Here is a 19,805-nt window from a genome sequence, read left to right as displayed (position 1 = left end):
TACACAGACCTATTTACTGGGGAACTGACAATGATGGCAAGTAGGGGAAAATACATTTAAAACATATTCACACCTAGTAAAATGTTGAATAGGAAAACTGATGTAGGAGTGAATATAGTTCCTCATTATTTTACCACAGCTCATGTTCTGCAATTGTTTTAAATCTGAAGCCCATTCCATAATGGCTAATGATATGATTTTTCATACAATCTGAATCTGGCTTTATCTGAGTTTGAGATAATTAAGTCAGGAAATCCAAGGTGGAAAAAAAAGTTTGAACAGGGGCCAGCAGGATATTTGATCCAAGGCACATGTGTCTGAAATTAAATTTGGGAGTTAGACTGTGCTGTCCTTAAATCACGACAGCAAATGAAGGGGAACCTTCTGTGTGCTAAGAAAAGGGAATATGTAGGCTGCTGCCTTACGGGAATTGCAGGGAACAGGGATAATTCCCAGAAACGACCCAGATTGACTCAACGGCTGTTTGGCGCTCTAGAGTGAGGGAATGAGAATGGAAGGCTCCCTGTAATTACCTTGTCCAAGTTCCTGAGAGATCACCTGTGTGCCCAGTGGATTTGGGCAGGTACAGCTGCTGGAATATGTAGGGACTAAGGCATTGCCTAAATGAGAGTGATTTTTAACTGAGAGCAAGCTCTCCAGTTAGAAATCAGTTAGGTGTATATTGTTTCACTCATTATAGCTTTCTTTTGTGATACTTTAAAAAAGTTTCTGCATCTAAGGGTCCCTCATTTGAAAAGTAATATTCTCCATTAACAAGTCAGCTCATGGAATCCTGAAAGCATGATTCTGAAAGAATAGGAATGACATTTAGGTTCCATTTGTGGCTCCAGACAAGGTGGAAGAATGGTCAAACCATTCACTCATTCATTTATTCTTTCACCCAATCATCCATCAGTAAAACAGAGGTAAAAACAGTGTCCACCTCATAGGGATAAGCATTAAATGAGCTGACACACGAAGAGTTTATAATAGTGCATGGTGCATAGCAACAACTCAGTAGATGTTGTCTGTTATTACCCATAAGAGAGAAAGAGACATTGGCCTTGAGAAGAACGTCCATGAGCACACAAAACTAGTGTATAATGTTCTAGACTAGCCAACAGCTTAGTGGTTAGCTTCTTAAAAGGAATAGGAGTTTTCGGATATAAGGTGATAGTAACTATTCAGTGCTGGTTAGAGCACATCAGAAATATTTTGCTTTTCTGGACATAACACTTTAAAAAGCATATTGATGAATTAGATTGTGTCCCTAGAAAGAAATCAAATGGAAAATAGGTTTCAAACTAATTTAAATGGGAGCAATTTTAGAGAATTTATGTGCTTAATTTAGAGAGGAGTTAGGCTGAAATAAGCTATTGCTCTTGCATGAGTGTCTATAGAATACGAAATCTTTCCAGAAAATAAAGTCAGGACCACATGGAGTGGAAGTCTCAAGGAAAATTTCATTCATTGAATAAAATTTTTTGTAATAAAGGAGTATGACCAAAATATGATTGAGCTGTCTCAAGTAGTATATGGGTTACTAAAGTGTGGAGGGTAGACATATATTGAGAAGCATAGTTGGAGATTGGTGTATAAACCTCTCCAGGACCTTTTTACACTCAAAATTTTATAGTTTGATTAAGTGCATTCTTAACCTTGACATTACTAATTAATGATGTTTCTAGGACCAGATGGATAGAAGACACAGTCACCAAAACAGTTTCTGAAGTCTATCTATCTGAGGGGAAGCAAAATGCTTTACCCAAACCAAATTTTAAAAGTACAAAATAAAAATGATCTTCCTGTGATTGTCTCTTTTAAGTACGAGGAAAACAGTTGTTCCTTAATTCACCAATGGAGCTTCCAGACATTTTACTTTGCAGAGTCCCACTAGCATTGTAACCAGATAGTGAAAGTCAGCTGTGAGACCAGAGGAGGTCCACTTCCTGTAGGGGCATGTTGTTGACTGCTATGGATGCCATAATGAAGGAAGGCAATCAGAGTTTCTGACGCAATGCAAGAATAGCTAGGACAACCCTTTGTAAAACAACTGTTGGATGCACTGATCAGAGTTAGTCATCTGTAGCCAACATCCTTATGAAGAATTCAATTCATGACTGTCCAATGTGATTGGATAAAATCCAAATTTCTGACCGTGATCTATGGGATCTTGAGCTTGCCTGCTTATACAGTCTCATCTACTACTTTCCCTTCCATCATGTTCCAGACACAGTGACTTTTTGCTGTGTCTTGATCAAGCCAAGCTCATCTCTTGGTACGTTTGGGTTGTTTTCTCTGTCTGTTCTTCACCCAGACCTTTGCATGGTTGTCATCTTATGATCATTTAAATTACAACTTGATATTCTTCCCTGACCATGGATCTAAATGTATTATGTTGACTTCCTCCATCCTTCAACATTACTCTCTATCCTATTACTCCATTTTATTTTTTCATAGAATTTAAGCATATTTTTTAACTTCTGCAATCCAAGAACCTAGAACGCTGTTTGGCACATATATGCACTCATTACATATTAATTTATCTCAGGTATATATTTATGTGTTTGTTATTTTCCCCCTCCCCATTAGAATATACTTTTCATGAGGACAGAGACCTCTTTTGTTCATGTTCACTCTGGCTTTCCCAATGCTAGAACAGTGCTTAGAAGAAAATGACACCTTGATAATTATTTTTTTAAGGAGCAAATCTTGTTTGTGGTGGGCATTCACAGGTGAAGAACTGAAAGGTGCTTTAGGATGGTAGATGGTGTGATTTTGCTTTTGTTTAAGTGGCTTTTATTATTACCCATGTAAGATGGGAAGCTTTGAATTTACAGAGTTGGAATTAGATTCATCATTCCATGCTCATGATAATGAGGAACAAACTATGCAAGTCAGCGTTAACTACTCCAGTCCACGGAGGTGTCTTTCTTCTTTGAACTATTTTAGCACAACTATTCCAAAGAAGACTTGGTCTTCTGAAGGTAAAACTGGAGGCTATGTTTGAGGTCAGTGTTAGAGGAACAGTTAAAAATATCAAGAAGTTCTTGAAATGCTAGACAGGAGTCTCAAGGGGATGTGGGTGAAGAGAGTAATGTTAGAGGCAAGCATGTGTTAGTAGCAATGTCTTCGGTGAGGTGTAACAGAAACCTGCCAAGACCTGCAGCAACAGGAAGCAAGTAGAACTCAAAGAAGTAAAAGGAGAGACCAAATTGATTTGGGCAGATAAGGGCTTCTGGAATGACCCAGAAGCTGCTTTACCAGTTCCTCTTTGTCTACCTAAAAGGAGCCAGATGTTTCTGACATATAGACTATTATCTAATTATATGTGGTCATTTATTTTACAAAACTTACTCTTCTAAATATTAAATAGGTACAAAATCAGAGTGAAAAATAGTTACAGAAAACAAAAATTATATGTAGTATATGTACACATAATCCCATGTCATATTTCATATTATTATCACAGTTTATTATTATTTGTAAAAAATATTTCTTTCTTGCCAATATCCACCATTAGATTGTAATAATGTCAGGGACATATTTTAATCACCATTTATTCCTTGATTAATTATTTAATGTCAATTCAGCAAATATTTCTTGGGCATGTTCTATGACAGTCACCATGATAGGTCCTAGGTAAAAATGGTCTCTGCCCCATGGAATTTAGGTTCTTCTTGAAGGAAGCAGACATTAAATATATAGGATGATAGTAGATATTGATGAGTGCCTCATAGAAAATAAATAGCCCTGAAGTGATAGTGACTGGGGATGGGAGGATGGTGCCACTCAAGATAGGATTGAGGTTTGGCCCCAGTGGAATTTAAGTTGAAACTTGAAGGCTGAAAAGGAACCAGAATGAATGCTCCAATGGTAGAGCCAACAAATAGACTATAAGGCACAGATGAGCTTGGCCTGGTTAAGCAACTGCAAGGAGAAGTTCACGAGGCTGCAACCTAGTGAGCAAACAAGAGAGCAGTAGCAGATGATGGTAGAGAGATGGGCAAAGGAAAACTCATGCTGAGTTCTTGTAGGCTCTCGTTAGGAAGTTTGGATTTTATTCTAAGTACATTGTAAGCTTTTTAGCAGAGGATAAATTTTATCTGGTTTACATTTTTCAAAAGATTGCTGTAGTTGAAATAGAATAGAGTATAGGAAGGTAAGATGGAAAGATCAGTTTGGGAGACCGTATTGGAGGTGACCAGGTGAGAGACAGGGTGGTTTTAACCATGGATATGCAGAGAAGATGAAGATAGTACTTGTAAAATATGCTGAGAGTTTAGATATAGGGTAGAGAGAGCTAACTACTAGGTTTTTGGCTTGAGCATCTGGTTTGATAGTGATATCATTTACTTACATGAAAATGACTGAGCTGAGTGAGAAATAGGTTGGGACGATGAGAGTAGTCAGTAACACTATTAATAAATTTCAGAGGTCACTCTATGTAGCATATCTGCTATATGTGTATAAAGCTCAGAACAAGTTTGTGCCAGAAATATTGAGAGTCACAAGCATATAATTGATATTTAAAGCCATTGACTTGGAGGTGATTACCCAGAAAGAAGGTGTAGAGAGAGAAGAGAGTAAAATCTGGGATCCATCTTGGGAATATCAAATATTTAGAGGTCAGACAAGAATAAGGAATTTACAAAAAATTCCTGCCATGAATTATCACTGGGATGAAAGGAAAGCTATGAGAATGTAGTACTACAGAAATTGAGAGAATATTTCAAATAATGGGGGTAATTATTTCTGTTGAATAATGCTAAAAAGTGTAGAAAGACTGAGGATAAATGTGCATTTTATTTTATTTTTATAATTTTATTTATTTATTTTCCTCCAAAGCCCCGGTAGATAGTTGTATGCCATAGTTGCACGTCCTTCTAGTTGCTGTATGTGGGACGCGGCCATGAGCCCGGAGAAGCGGTGTGTCGGTGTGCGCCCGGGATCTGAACCGGGGCCGCCAGCAGCGGAGCGCGCGTACTTAACTGCTAAGCCACGGGGCCGGCCCTAAATATGCATTTTATTTGTTAGTTTGGAGGTCATTGTTGTCTTGGTAAGTACATTTCCATAGATCAATGAACACCTAGAAATGTCTGAATCAAAGTACTGAACACTAAAGACAGATAATCCCCAAAGTGGTTAGAAAGAAAGGACAGATTTACTTGCAAATGAAGGATGATTAATTATACTCACAGCTGAATTCTCAGAAGCAGCATTAGAAGCCTGAATTCAAAGAATAATATCTACCAAGTTAGTAGAGAATTCCATTCTGGTGAAACTATCACTTAAGAGTGAGGGCTAACCACCTCACACACATTAGGATGGCTACTGTAAAAAATAAAAAAAAATTAACAAATTTTGGGGAAGATGGGGGAAAACGAACATTTGTGCACTGTTGGTGGGAATGTAAAACAGTGCAGTCACTAAGGAAAACGGTATGGTTGTTCCTCAAAATATTAAGAATAGAATTAGCATATGATCCAGCAATTTCACTTCTGGGTATGCACCCAAAAGAATTGAAAGCAAGAACTAGGATAGATATTTGTACATCCACGTTCATAACAGCATTATTTGCAAAAGCCAAAAGTTGGAAGCAATCCAGGGTCCATTGACGGATGAATGGATAAATAAAATGTCATAATATATACCACATTTTGTTTACCCATTCTGTTATATGTTATTTTACCATGATTAAAAATTTTAAAAATAATTTTGACCTTTCTGAACTTCTAAAGGTTCTCTGGGATCCCCAGGAATCATCAGGTCATATTTTAAGAACTGTCAGTATAAAGTAATCTTAACATGAAATATTATAGATATAATGTTTACACTAATAATTATGTAACACAATCATGTGCAAAGGACTCTTCTATGTGTTTTCAACCTATTATCCCTTTAAATCTTCACAGAAACCTGATAATCTAAGTACCACTGTTTTCCTCCCACAACCATTTTACTGTCATAAACTCCTCTTTGGTGAAGACAGTTTACATTGTGTGATGTAAAGTAGCCTGCCTGACTGCCTGTAAAGAAAACTGAGAGAATCTTGCCTAACCCTCTTGAGCTAACTGGCCTCAAAATCTCTCATAATCGTTCACACATTCTCTTTAGCAGTGTTTAAAAATTTAATTTGTTCCTTTTCCTTAATCTGCTGTAGCACTGGTTCAGACTGATGTTGGCATGGCATCAGGGTCTTGGTTACTTGCTGGCATTACTCCTTCCATTGCTCTAAGAATTCACCACTTCTCTGTAATCGCATTGAGTCTTCACTCCTCCCCTGCTCAAGGGTTTCCTGTAGTATTACTACTCCAACAGTCACACTGAGAAGGCTGAAGGAAACAACCACACACCATCTCTATATTAGGATACTCGAAAGAGTAGCCTGGTCTCTTACTGTCTTTTTTTTTTTTTGGCTAATGTTTACAAAATGCTTATTTATTTCCCTGTTTCATTTTTTAATGTACCTTCGGGGGTTTTAAGGGTTGGGTGTGACAACAATTTAGGGTGATATTTAAACATCCTCCACTTGATTATGAGATGAATGTGAACACTGCCATGTCTATTCTAGCAGGAAAACAGCAAAATATACAAGCTAGATATTTTATAAATACTTAAGGATGGACTCTTTCTGCAGTTTTAGCGCAGTGCCTTACAAATGTGGAGATTTAAAAACATTAAGGAACTAGCGCTATACATACTGAAAAAGTCTTGGTCAAATTTGCTCGAAATATTGTCCTCAACCCACTGTATCAGAACCTTCTGCATGGACATCATCAATTTCTCAAAAATAGAAATTTCTGGACTGTAAGCCGCCAGAGATACAGATTAAATAGATCTTAGGTGAAGTTCATAAACTTGTATTTTTAAAAGTCTCCTCATTTCATTCTTAGGTAGAATATACTTTGAGTATGACTGATCTAAAGGATAATATCTCTGTAGGTCATAATGACACTAGGAACTCTGGCTTGGCATTCTATGTCCCAGGCAGTATTCTAAGTGTTCGAAAATGAGTTCTTGTTAGGTGGCAGAATCAGGTGAATCCAGGCAGACTACCTCCAGAGTCTGCTCTTAACCACTATGCCATATTTTCTCTAGCCTTATATAAAATACCTAAATTATCAGATACTTGCAATGGAACAAGCCAGAGCATCGAAGCGCATCTTCTTGCACTGTCTCTTCTAGTATTTTAAGTCAAACTGTCTGCCAGATTCCCTGAGTTGAATCTCAAGCACTTAATAAACATATGTTGATTAACAAATCACTTGGAATTGTGCAAGATCTTTCTAAATTATTTCTAAAATATTGGCTATGGGGAAGTTTAATAGTAGAGGAAAAATATCCCAAAAACCAGGGCCCATCAAGCTGGAGAGTTAATTTCACAAACATCAGAAGGAATTGTGACCACCCTGGTGATTTGGGGACCCAGAAGGGAGATATTAACTGTGGCTATGGTAAACCTTCCCACCTCTCTGGTCCTCCAAAGGAGAGATACATGAACCACCTCACTCCTGGCCGAATTCAGGATAATGGAGCCACAGTGGTTTTGCCAGGGAAGAACACTTTCACTAAAGGGAAAACATATTGAAATGTTGAAATGCTTTTAGGGATGTGAGCTAAAGAAAAATAAAACAATAAAACAAATTTGTCAAATAAACAAAATAACAACCACTACCACTCTTAAAGTACTAATTTATAAAATATGGGATCACTATATATACATGGTCAGTCTCTATCTTTCTCCTTAAAGAAGCAGCCTGTCATTATAATAGATTAATAGCAAAATCATAGTTGGCCAAAGAAACCTGATTATTGTAGGGGCTCACTCACATTTTCTAATCTGCATTATATTCTATTATAGTAGCAAGCAATTGAGTTATGGGGCTTAGGGCAGGCACAGACCACTGATAAGCCTACACGAACATTTGGAGATTGATAGTCTTCAAACAGAATTAAGCAATTATTCTATTAAATAATTAAAAATATCCCTTAGCTATAATTAAACATAAAGCATTTTAGTTATAACCGAAAATAGTAAGGACAATGGCATTTACACCAAAACTATGCAATCTAAGGCTAGTCTACTAGAGTACAAGTTCTAGAACCAGACTGCCATAGTTTATATCCAGTTTCTACCATCTTTTAAATGTGTGGCCTTGAGGAAGTCACTCAACCTCTCTGTGTTTCTGTAAAATCTAGGTAATAATGTTACCTACCTCATAGGGTTATGGTGAGGATTAAATTAATCAATACAAGTAATGCTCTTAAATGGTGCTTGACATATAGCAAGAATGATATGTGGTCATTATTATTGTATTACCCATCAGAAAGATCTTAGCAACTCCATCAAAGACTTCACTTCAAAAAAGGTGTAGGCTACACCTTCTGTAAGAATTCAGAAGAGGGAAGCAATCACTGTAGGCCTCAGTAATAACAGTCTCCACTCTAAACCTTGGTATAACCATCTACAAAATGGAGATGGAAGTGCCTACCCTTCCAGTATCTCAGAACTATGGTGATACTTAAAGGAAATGATGTTTAGGAAGAGTTTTTTGAATTTATGAAGCACAATAGCTATGCAATCCAGTAGTATTGTTATTATTACCATTTTATGAGAAGGCTTAAAGAGATGGCAGGCCTTAAAGAAGGAGCTACATAAAGAGTGTTTCTACTGCCGGTGGAGGCAAGATGCCCAAACACACCCCAGTCATCTTTGCACTTCATCAGTGGACAGTCTGAGGTTCACTCCTTTTTTGTTTTTTTATGGATTCACTTTTTTCTTTGTGTAATTCTTTTTATTTTTGTAATTCACTCCTTTTTTTAATGATAAAAATAAAAAGAGAGAGAGAGAGAACTCAGCCACCTAAATATGAATTCAAAATTCTTTTCACTTATTCTACTGCCAGCATTCAGGATATGAAACTGTTTTCTGCTGGATTACTGAGCTATCTGTCAAATCCCTTAGGATTGTGGGAACTAGTCCCTCATTTCATTAGTAGCCTCTGAGTGTTCTAGTGTAATAGATTGTCCTTGTAATAATCTAGTCCCTATATTCTTCCCTTCCTGAAATGTCTTAAATGTCAAAGGAAAATGATATTTTAATATCATTTCCTCAAATGATATAAGAGAATGATACTATATATATGATACACATGATACACATATATAGTCATCAATATCACCATCACCATTATCATTAAAAGCTTATCTTTTTATGAAAACTCCCATTGTTTCTTTTGGTGTAAGATTTTATTTGCCATAAACTTTCTCCGGTTGGACACTGGCGTTCCCTTTTTTTCTTATATCATCAGTTTTCTGATTAAAAACATTAGATTGTTTTATTAAATTAAAATTTCAAACACAGATTTTATGATTATTAATTGAAAGCCCTTTCCAGACTTATAGATGCTGCAATGCATTTGAGCAAGAGTGAACAACTGAGATTAAACCCCAGGTAGAGATTGTTTTGAATTGAAACTTTTGTAACTCCCCTGGTACTGATTTATTAAACCATCCACAAGATTTGAATACATTATGTTTAATAACCTCAATAGCTATTTAAAAGAATGTTACCTTACTCTTCTGAGAAGAAAGTTTGGAACATTATGTGGGTATCATTGCTTTCTGGGGCTCTGTTCTGTACTCAATTTCTAAGTTGGATCATCAGAAAAAAAAAAAAGAAGAAAATGTTGCATTATTTTAAAGGCTTTTAACAATCTATTAGGCAGGGAGCCAAAGTTTTCCAGTCCCGGAACTATTCCAGGGAAGTAGGTTGGATACTTTAGAAGGTGAAATTTACCACATTAGCACACTGTGTTTGGACAGTTGGGGACAGCAAACAGGCTTCAGAATCAGAAAAACTAGATTTAGTTCCAAACTCTGCATCAGTCTTTGTTCTCAGTGACCAGGGGCTTTCTAATCTCTTAACCAGGGTAATAAAAGATTCTGACATCATAGAGTTGTTTTGAGGTTAAAGGAGGAAATGTATGTCAAAATGTCTTCTAAACTCTAAAACAATTTTAAAAAGACTTTATTTTCCTGGGTACAAAAGGCGTCAGGAAACCGAACCGCCCCGCTTCTGGAGACTATGTGAAATTGTGTGTGCGTTTCTCACATGGTGAGGCACAATATGTCTATAAGGGTTAAGAGCTCCATCTCTGGAGTTTTGAAAGACCCAGATATTGCACTTTGGGAATTCCGGTTTTATGCCAAAATCTCCCACGGGAACCCCCAGCTAGCTTTGGAGATCATTTACTCTCTGGGATTTCTGCTTTTGCTTCACTTTGGGTCTCATGTTTTTTTCAAACATGCCTGCTCAGTAATGCAATAAATGCGATTTAAAAAATATTTCATTTTCAAACCCTTTATTGATTTTATTGAGATGGTCATTTAGGGCGTATAGACCATCATGCTGCTGGAAATACAAGTCTGCTGTATAAATCAGAACTCAATAATATAACACCTGCTTGTGCAGAGATTTATAAATATTTACATCCATGTAATTTTAAATAAGGTCAGTATTTCGCTATTCAGTAGCTGATAATTGGCTTTACTGAATGTCACACATGTTCAAGGAAATATACTTTCCCTTAGTGTGCTACTGTTATGTTCTGAATCGTGATCTCTGGTCTCTTTCTGTTTCCTTCACTCCTTTATTCCAAAGTAAAGTCTTCAAGCCTAAAATGTTTATCTTCTAACCACCTTCAAAAATTCAGTTATATTTTACCATAGAAAACTATGCACAATTGGTTGAATAAAAACTGGGAGTGCAAACCGGGAAGAGAGGGTTCAAAACGAGTTTGTCACATTTGGTAACATTCTCATTGCTGTCACATTCTCATTGCTTTTCCGCTCTGTATGTATAAGCTACTTTGCTAATTATGGGAACGGCTTTATATATTTTATGTCTTTGAGTGTCTTTATGCATATTTTATCAGAATTTAATTATCTCTGATTTAAATATTTGATACAAAGATGAATGCTACATTTTTTAAGTTTGGTTTGTATTATAACTTGGGGTAAAAGTAAAATTCCACGAAATTGTATTCCTAAATGTTTATAACTGATATGCAAAATAACATTAGAGATTCAATTTACAAGAACACCTTTCATAAACCCATCCATCCTCCTATTCAATAGAGTGAAGAACACCTTTATGGACCACCAAAAAGACTGTACATTTTTCATCTCACACCTCACCTTCCTGTCATGTCATTCACACAAGAATCACAGCAGACATGGGCTAATGAAAAAAATCTGAAACACATTCACTCTTCTGTTTTCCAATAAAATTAATGGGCACCGAATGACAATTTTCCATGTCCCTGATCTTTATCATGCCAAGAGTTAGCGCATGTCATTGTCAATGTCGCTTTTTTAAACTCCTTTTCTCAACTGGGCAGATATGTTGGCTGATGATGACGAGAAAAATAATTTCCAATAAATGAGATGCCTGTTGGAGGAGGAATAGATATCATGGACACGTGGGTTCTGAGGGTCTCTTTGGCAAAGCTGTTAGTTGACTTCCAAAATTATCTCTGCATTTTACAGTCGTTCAGCAAATCTCTTCTCACAATAAATAGATCCCCTGTGCCACTTAAAAAGGCCATGGCATTCATTTCATTCCATTTCACAGAACAGGAGCTTGTTGATTAGATGAAAAAGAAGTTAGCCCTGCAATCGGTTGTTTTTTACCCTCCATTTATAAGACGATTGGAAATTTCATAGTAATGATCTCTTTGTACATTTTTTCTGATATTACTTTTAAAGTCTCTTGGGTAGCAACTTTTTTTTTCCCTCCAGGAAATTAGGTTGGGGTAGTTATTTACTATACATCACATACACATGCTTTGTTTGAAATTTGCTACAAACACCACCTCCCTAGATTTCTTTTCTTTACTTTTTTTTAACCCCTTTGGCTGTTTGCCTACAATAAATGGCCTTCAACTCCCTAATGGATGTTTTTTCTAGTCTGCTGCCACTAGAGCTTTCTGTCATCCTGAAGCTATCAGGAAAATCCAAACTAGAAAATTTTATTTTATCCAGCCTATCATAGTCTCTGTGTCTGGACCCAGCAGATTTTTTTTTTTTTTTTTTTTTTTGTGAGTGTATATATAGGACTTTAACTCCATTTTGAACAGAAATCCAAGAACAGGCTTCTGAGAAAATCCCTGACAAATGTTTCTGGTTGGAAGAATTGATAGTTTGCCTCTAACAAGAAGAGTTTACCTCCAGATCTTTTCAAGATGCTATCTTGTCATACTAAACAGTCATGACAGTGTGTTAAAGAATACTGGCCCTAAACCAATAACTAGGTGACATGGCTCATTCCTCTGCTGACCTGCTGTGGCTGCTAATAGCCTAACAGCAGCTACTGGTGCGAAGGATAAACCATGAAGACAGAAAAAAATCTAACACTCATGATCCCTTCATTTAAAAACTGTCAGGAGTGGTATGGGACCAAATTTCCTAAGACTAACCAGCCGCTCTGTACATATAATTAACTTTGTTCACTTAAAAGTTACATATTATACTGTATCATAATATACATGATATGATATGATACAATATATGATATGATATATATGGGAATAAGTCCTGTAGGATTACTTCTTTATTTTTTGTGAGGAAGATCAGCCCTGAGCTAACATCCATGCCAATCCTCCTCCTTTTTTTTCCCCTTTTCTCCCCAAACCCCCAGTAGATAGTTGTATGTCATAGTTGCACATCCTTCTAGTTGCTGTATGTGGGACACCGCCTCAGCATGGCCGGACAAGCGGTGCGTTGGTGTACACCCGAGATCCGAACCTGGGCCACCAGTAGCGGAGCACGTGCATTTAACTGCTAAGCCACAGGGCCAGCCCCCTGAAAGATTACTTCTGATCCTGACTTTCTTAGTGTAAACATATTTCCTCTCCTTTATGTTACAGCATAGTAAATCAATTTAATAGAAAAAAAGTTCAATGTTCTTCAAACACAAGAAATAGACTTGCCATCTATACTTTTTTCATAAATGTGACATCTTTTGCCCTCCCCAACAAAAGTAAAGGTGATTTGGGGTACAACAAAGCATTGCTATTTGTTCAAATTGTAAAATGGACTGGTAAAAAGATTGAGGGGTTGATGAAACTACAAACTTATATTGGTTTTCATAAATACTTCAACACTCCAAAAAATTATAGATTGTATTGGATCAGCAAAATCTATTGGTTTACTGGAGTTTAATATTGTATAATACACCTTCATATGCTGCACCCTAATTTTGACCATAACTTTCTCTTCAGGGCACAATGCTTCCCTTTACTTAGAATCTATTAGTTAGGTGTATATGTGTGTGTGTGTGTGTGTGTAAGTGTGTGTGTGTGTATGTTTTCTGTAAGCATGGATGAACACCAAGGGAAAATTAAGCAGTCATAATGAGCATGGACAATTTTTATTTACTATTCTACAATGGAGAAAGATATATTCAATTCTAACAATAATCATAAATTTCAGACATATTTGCACATATTTTAATGCATTTGTTTGATCATCTTTGTTGAAAATTCAAGAGAAAAAATCTCAATATTTAGGGTTAAACTATCAAAATTTTCTAATCAGATATGTCATTCATTTTCAACTTCCTCCTCATAACTGACAGGCTCACAGGAGGACTGCTGCCACCATTACTTGAAGGAAGGCTGCTTACAAGGGTGTTTTCCTTGTCTTCTCTGCTCAAAGGAAACTTCAAATGCAGATTCCTCCTCCAAAATCATTTTAACTAGTAGAGTACTCAGTGTGTCTGAAATGCCTATTTTGGTCCCTGCCAGGAAGATTCCATCAACTTCTATCTGTGTCACTTACCCTCTTCTGTTGACTTAGCATTTCCTGAAATACGGTCCTCCCTGACCTAGTACTCCAGGAAACACCAATTTAGCATGGTAAATTACCATTTTCACTGCTGCCTCAGCGTTTCAGGCAAAGACTATTTTTTCCCTTAGTCCCTTCTGTCAGAGAGCTTTAGTTTTGAGGTGGATTTGGAAGTTCAGGACTATTACAGAACATAATGACAGGATGCCCTCAAGTGGTAACATTTACTCTACCCAGAAAGCTCTAAGTGGTTTACAACATGAAGGCACAATCCATCCTGTGGCCTCCTTAATAGAGGTAGATAGCATCCTGACAGCTTAATAAACGGGGTAGCATGTGCAAGTTGAGAGAAAGAGATGGAGAAGATATTAAATGTACTTAAAAGGAGATAACATGTATTTAACCAAAAGGATTTCTCTGAAAGTCCAAATTACCATTCCTTAAAATATTGATTGGAATTCTTCCTAACTGTCTACTATTGGATATTAGCAGCATCCAACTGGTATGGAGATTGTTTAGATATATTCACTAAGACCATTGACCTCAAAATATAGCATATTTCATGAAGACTTAGGTTCTACTAATTAATGACTCAGAACTTCCTTTTTCTCATCTGTAAAATCATGATGGAATACATGTACCAGATTAAAATAAATATATGAATACCATGTAGAATGGTGTCTGTTAAAAAGAAGGGACTCAAGGAAGGATAGTTTTAATCCCATTCCATTTCTCACATTTCTCATCATCAATGACAACATAGCCAAGAAGGCTCACTCAGAATTCAGATTAAAAAACTATTTGGAAAGAGCCAGAAGGACTGAAATGATGGACTGACACTATGTGATGACATGTAATAAATCCCTTAGAACCTCAAGCTGAACATTTTCCATATTCAACTTGTTGTTTTTCTAGGCTCCAAATCTCTGCCTTTTATGCTGAAGTCTTCTGTATTTTATTCTGGTAAGTGGATCTATTCTGGTTAAAACATTCAGTTACTCAAGTTTGCAATCTCAGAGTCATCCTTAAATCATTCTTTTTATTTCCCACTTGAATTATTTGGTTTTCTGAATGCTTCTTCAATATGTCACCTTCTTTCTAACACCATCATGACAGCTTTAGTTCTGGTCTTCAGCATTTTTCACCTAACTGGTCTTTCCTACATCAATCTTTTCTTCTTACTGTAACTGCTACAAGATAACTTTCCAAAATACAAATATGGCCATTATTCTCCAGGTAAGACCACTCGATAATTTTTTAACGTCTAACAGAAAAAAAATCCACTCCTTTACAAATTATAGAAGGTCTTTTAAGTTTTAAATGATGTTTCTAGCACTTTTTCTTTCTTTTTTCCTCTGTACCTGATGAAATCTCATTTTCTTCCATTCCTCTGTTCCTTGGACAGGCTGTTTTCCATACTAGAATGCTCCACCCCCAACTTATCCACTTCAAAAGATTCATGTATCCTTTCACTCTATTCTGCTCAAATTTTACCTCTCCTTTGAAACTTTCTCTACTTCTCCAATTATTCTTTTCTAATTTTTTGTTTGTTTCTGTAATATTTGGTATACAGCTTTTATCTAACCATATTATTAATTCATGATTGCACAGTTATTTCATTCTTTTGACTATGTACCATTTAAATGTACACACTAGATCTTACTTGTATGTGTTTGCCTCAACGTTATTGTATTTGACAAATAGGGAATCCTAGAAAAAATACTTAATGTATCTATGATTGACTGGATAAATGCCAAACACTAAACATTTTTTAAAAAATGTTCCAATGTATAAACATAGTATTAGGAAAAGTGAATTTATTTGGCTACTAATTCAATATAAATCCAAAAGATAAATACTTCTGTATTAAATCAGGAGTTAGAGAATGGAGTTTAGAGTGGCCCAAACAGCTGAGAGGTAAGGGATAAGACCTTGGATGGGAGGGCTACACCGAGAATCAACCCCAAATGTGTGTGAATTCCACAATCCTTGGCTAATCCTTGAACAACCCACAAGTGAGACGCCAAGAAGCAAGGCAGAGGGTAGCAACTGGAAAGCTGAGGTAACTGAGGAAAGATCTTTGCTGCTGCCCACTGCAGGAAAAACAGGGTTTCAGTCAAGCCAATTAGATTTTAAAAAGGCAATATTCTTTAGAAGTTAACAATGGTCCAAATCACTATAAAGTATTTTCCTTAATTTCCAGCATATAATCACAAATTACTAGACCTGGGGGACAAAAAAAAACAGGAAAAGATGAATCATAGTTAACAAAATAGTCAATATAAATGATCTCAAGATGATCTGGATGCTAGAATTATGAAATAAGGACTTTAAAGTAGTCATTATGATATATTCACAGTTTTAAAAGAAAACATAGTTACAATTAATTAACAGGTGGAGACTTTCAGCAAGTAAATGGAAACTGTAAATAATAACCATATACAAATCCTAGAACTGAAAATGAAATATCTGAAATTGGAAAAAAAATATTAGGTATGCTTAACAGCCGACTGGAGAAGACACAAGAAATGGTCAATTAATTTGAAAATTTGTGAATACAAATTATACAATCTGAAGAATAGAGATATAAAACAGTATTAGAGGAGCCAGCCCGGTGGTTTAGGGGTTAAGTTGGCGTGCTCTGCTTTGGCAGCCCAGGGTTCATGGGTTCAGATCCTGGGCACGGACCTACACACTGCTCATCAAGCCGTGCTGTAGCACCGTCCCACATACAAAATGGAAGAAGATTGGCACAGATGTTAGCTCAGGGACAATCTTCCTCAAGCAAAAAATAAAAGAGGAAGATTGTCAACAGATGTTAGCTCAAAGTCAACTTTCCTCACCAAAAAAAAGTATTAGAAAAAAAACCAGAACAGGGTCTGAATAGGACAGTATCAAGTAGTCTGGTGTATGTATTACATAACCGGAGTTCTAGGAAAAGAAGAAAAGAGAAAAGAAGAGAGGAGAGAAAAATGAAGAAGAGAAAATCTATAGTCATGTAAGAATATGTTCTTGTCTTTAGGAAATGTTGTCAACTATTTAGGGATTGCATTAGTTTGTTGGGGCTGCCATAACGAAGTACCACAAACGTACTGGCTTCAACAAGAGAAATTTATTGTTTGCAGTTCTGGAGGTTGGAAGTCCAAGATTAAGGTATCAGCAGAACCATATTCCCTCTGAAGGCTCCAGGAAAGCACCTGTTTCAGGCCTCTTTCCTAGCTCCTGGTAGATTTTGACTTGTGCCAGCATAACTCCAGTCTTCTCATGGTGTTGTCCCTGTGTGCATACCTGTGTCTAATTTTTCCCCTTTTTATAAGGATAACGATCATATTGGATTAGGGCTCACTTTAATGACCTCCTTTTAACTTGGTTACCTCTATAAAGATTATTTCCAAATATGGTCACAGTCTGCGACTGGGGTTAGGACTTCAACATATCTTTTGGAGGGAACACAGTTCAACCTGCAATAGTGATAAAGAATTATTATGATGCCTAAATTGATATTAAAAGCTTCAGAAAAAAATATGCAGACAAGCATACACACACGTGTTTGTGTGAGAATACATACATACATATATATATATATGTAGAGAGAGAGAGAGAGAATGAAGAAGAGAAAAGAGGAAGAGGAGGAGATGAAACCAAAGGGGAAAAATGTAAACAATTAAGGAATCTGGATTTAGGGTATACGGAAGTTTCCTGTACTATTTTAAAATTGTCTCAAAAATAAGAAGTGACAAAATATTAAACACTGTATATCTCCTTGGAAGTCCCACTGGAGTGAAAGGCAGTATCATTTTGTCTTCCTTAAAAAGGCAAGAGGAGGGTTAGGAAGTATCAGGCTCTGCATGCCTCCTGGCTTCAGCATCCCTGCCCTTCCTACAGTGGGAACCAATTTTCTCTCTTCAGCAGTCTCAGCCCCATTGCAGCCTCAAGAACAAACAATTATTCCGAACAAAAAATATTCAATTAGAACTAAATGGACACTCTGGGACTTAGCATTAACTATCTATTGTCTTCCATCAATCAGTAAGCCTGGGTCAAGTTATAATACCTCATCTGAGCTTGTCCCCCCATCCTAGAACATGTCTAATTCCTCCTTGTCTTCTAAGCCGATCTATAAATGAAATCCCATCTTCATATATTCAGCCCTAAAAAGAAAGGAACTTGATCTTGAAGGTTCATCCTAGTGAATAAAGAATTTGTCTTCATATTTCCCCAATAATCATTATCTATTTTAACTAGCCCTACTTCTGAGACTCCTTATTCTGGTTTGGATTGACCTGATGTTTAACATTTTATTGAACTATACAGAAACAGAATTGGTCAATTTATGCTTGGAATACTATATCTTTGTTTTATCCCTGGAACTAGATTTCTCACATCATTGTACTCCACTGGTGTCCCTCTCATCTGGACTCCTGAAGGTGGCCCCATGACTTGGAATATCTCAGTAATTGCACCCAGGTAAATTTTTCCCTTCCACCACATCTGTCTCATAACCCCAACTTTCCTTTCAGAAATCCATCCAGGATAAAATGGTACATAACAAATATAAGGTGTCTACCAGGCTATTTTTTATTGAGTGAGGCTATACACGCATACATAAAGCTTAGAGGGAAATTAATAAATGTAAAGAGTAAGGTAGCATGCATGAAATGTGCACAGGGCATGGCACATACTAGGTGATCCTGCATGTGTATTTAATGACTGTGGAATTACTGGACCCATGATCAGGAAACCATTAAGTTTCCTCCTAAATATCAAATCCTATCTGGTGATAGTAGCTGTTGGCGATATTGTGCTGGGAGGGATTCTGTGCCTTAAGGGCTCAACTAAATGGATCAGTTAGCAAGATATGCCAGGATGTGGGAAACCTGGCTGCACAAGTTCTTCATTTTTGCCTTCCTTATTCCAGCTTCTAATCTTGCACAAAAAGAATAGTAGGATGTCTTTGATATAAATGTGGACTAGATGACCCCCAAGGTACCAATCCTATTGTTATATGTTTCTCTGTTTATTCATGACATATATTGAAGGGAAGAGTACAGGGCTTATAATTTATTGATGCTTAGTCTATGCCAGGCACTGTGTTAGATACATTAATAACTTGTATTATAATTTTTTATAACATCCTTATAAGTAATATTATTAAACCAATGGCATATGTGATATTAATGAGGCGCAGAAACGTTAAATAATTTCTCTTTAGTCTTTCAATCAATTAATGAAGAAATTTGACCCTATAACAATAGAGACCACTTCGCTTTTTACTCAGGTGGTGTGACGGTTAATCTTGTGTGTCAACTTGGCTGGGCCATCATGCCCAGATAGTTGGTCAAATGCAATTTGGGATGTTTCTGTGGTGATATTTTGGATGAGATTTACATTTAAATAAGTGGATTTTGAGTAAAACAGATCACCCTTCAAAATGTGAGTGGGCCTCATCCAATCAGTTAAAGGCCTGACTAGGACAAAAGGCTGACCTTCTCTGAGCAAGAGGGAATTCTGCCAACAGACCACCTTCAGACTTTCTGCAGCATCAACTCTTTGTGGTTCACCAGCAGACTGCCTTTGGACTTGAACTGCAACTCTTTTCTGTGTCTCCAGCCTGCCTCCTTCATCAGATTTTGGACTCATCAAGCCTCCACAATCACATGAGCCAATTGCTTAAAATAAATCTCTTTCTGTATTTATATATACACATCCTATTGGGTCTGTTTCTCTGGAGAAGCCTCACTAATACAGGTGGGTATTTTCTGGTTATTGTATCATTAAATGACTCTAGCTCTGCACTCATTTCAGACACTATATGTACTCACACATCATTAAATTTGAGATCATATGAGAAAAAAGAAGAAAAACAAACAAGAAACAAACTTGTTCTGGCTATCTATTGCTGTGTGACAACTTATTAGTGGCTTAAAACAACAGCCATCATTACGTTATCTTTC

The 19,805-nt window shown here is 36.6% G+C and overlaps 1 long non-coding RNA gene across 1 annotated transcript in view; it reads left to right on the top strand.

Moving 5' to 3' along the window:
* LOC131409504 (uncharacterized) overlaps positions 1-19,598 on the top strand; it is a 211,055-nt gene extending 191,457 nt beyond the window's left edge. The window contains exons 3-4 of the long non-coding RNA XR_009220944.1: positions 18,226-18,318; positions 19,462-19,598. This is a non-coding gene — a long non-coding RNA (uncharacterized LOC131409504). The remainder of the gene's footprint in view (positions 1-18,225; positions 18,319-19,461) is intronic.
* The last annotated feature ends 207 nt before the right edge of the window (positions 19,599-19,805 follow it).

The sequence above is a fragment of the Diceros bicornis genome, chromosome 8, assembly GCF_020826845.1.
Source record: "Diceros bicornis minor isolate mBicDic1 chromosome 8, mDicBic1.mat.cur, whole genome shotgun sequence".
Classification (NCBI taxonomy): domain Eukaryota; kingdom Metazoa; phylum Chordata; class Mammalia; order Perissodactyla; family Rhinocerotidae; genus Diceros; species Diceros bicornis.
Note: the sequence above shows the minus strand (reverse complement) of the source record. Positions and strands in the feature narration are given on the sequence as shown.